Source organism: Bactrocera latifrons, unplaced genomic scaffold (genome assembly GCF_001853355.1).
Source record: "Bactrocera latifrons isolate USDA-ARS-PBARC rearing strain unplaced genomic scaffold, ASM185335v1 scaffold_857, whole genome shotgun sequence".
NCBI classification, from domain to species: Eukaryota; Metazoa; Arthropoda; class Insecta; order Diptera; family Tephritidae; genus Bactrocera; species Bactrocera latifrons.
This window is the reverse complement of record NW_017537553.1, coordinates 38,831-40,297: the sequence shown is the minus strand read 5'-3', so window position 1 is coordinate 40,297 and position 1,467 is coordinate 38,831.

Sequence of the window (1,467 nt, the reverse complement as noted above, 5' to 3'; positions counted from 1 at the left end):
ATCATTCTCTGTACTCGGCTTTGTCGGTCGCAATGCTTTAAATTTTGCCGACCCCTACACGTTGAAATTATTGTATACATGCTTTGTTCGGCCTATTTTGGAGTATGCAGTGTTCATCTGGAGACCATATTGCATATCGTCAATTAATAGGATCGAGCATATAAAGTTCGTTGACCCAATACCATCGTATACATCTCGTTTATTGCTTTTACATCTTAAACTACTGGAGAAGCGACAGTCCGTTCTCTGCCTTTCATTTGTTTTCAATGTAATTAATGGAGGTATTGACTGTCCCTATATATTAGGGAGAATTAACTTCAATGCTCCTCAACTTGTCTCAGATATATTTCCCCATCTTATTATAAAGAGGAAAGTACTAACTTTGCTGAATATGCTCCTCTCAAGCGTGCTATGCTTGAGTTTAACTCGATTTTCGAGAAAGTTCTTCTTGATTTTTCTTACTCTAGGGTATCCTTCATTAATACCCTCAATTCTATTTTTTAGTTTAAGTTAACTACTTATGTACTTTTAATTTAATTATTTTATAATTCTAATTTGCATCCTAATTCTCCTTTAGTCTGAAAGAAATAATGTTCATAGACGTAACTAACTAAGTAAATAAATAATACAAGAACAACATTAACGGCTGCACCGAAGCTAATATACCCTTCACATGTGCATTTTTTTTAGTAACTTTATGTCCAGTTTGTATGGAAGCTATGGAGCTGTAGTAATCCGATCTGAATAATTTTTGCGGAGATTATATTATTACCTTAAGCAGTAATCCGTGTCAAATTTCGTGAAGATACCACGTCAAATGCAAAAGTTTTCCATACAAGAACTTGACTGCGATCGTTCAGTTTGTGTGGCAGCTATATGCTATAGTAAGCCGATCTGAACAGTTTCTTCGTATATTACATTTTTGTCTTAGAAAATAATCTATACCAAATTTCGTGAATATGTATTGTCAAATCCAAAAGTTTCAATACAAGAACTTGGTTCTGATCGTTCAGTTTATATGGCTGCTATATGTTAGAGTAAGCCGATCTGAACAATTTTTGCCGATATTACATTATTTCTATGAATAATAACTCATACCAAATTTCGTGAATATATATTGGTAAATCCAAAAGTTTTCCATKCAAGAACTTTATTCCGATCGTTCAATTTGTATAACAGCTGAGGGACTAGTTAGTATATACACAGATAGACGGACGGACGGACAAACAGACATACGGACATGGCGAAGTTGGCTCAGCTCAACATACTGATCATTTATGTATATACTTAATAGGGTCTCCGACGCTTCCTTCTGATCGCAAGATCTTCAGTGATATAATACCCAAGTTATCCTTTGTCATTTTTCTGTTTTTATTTTTTTACTTAGTTCTGCTGTTTTAACCATTTTAACGGCAGCAAACATTTTTTAAATGTATATTTAGTAAATAGTTCGAAGAAATCAAAAAA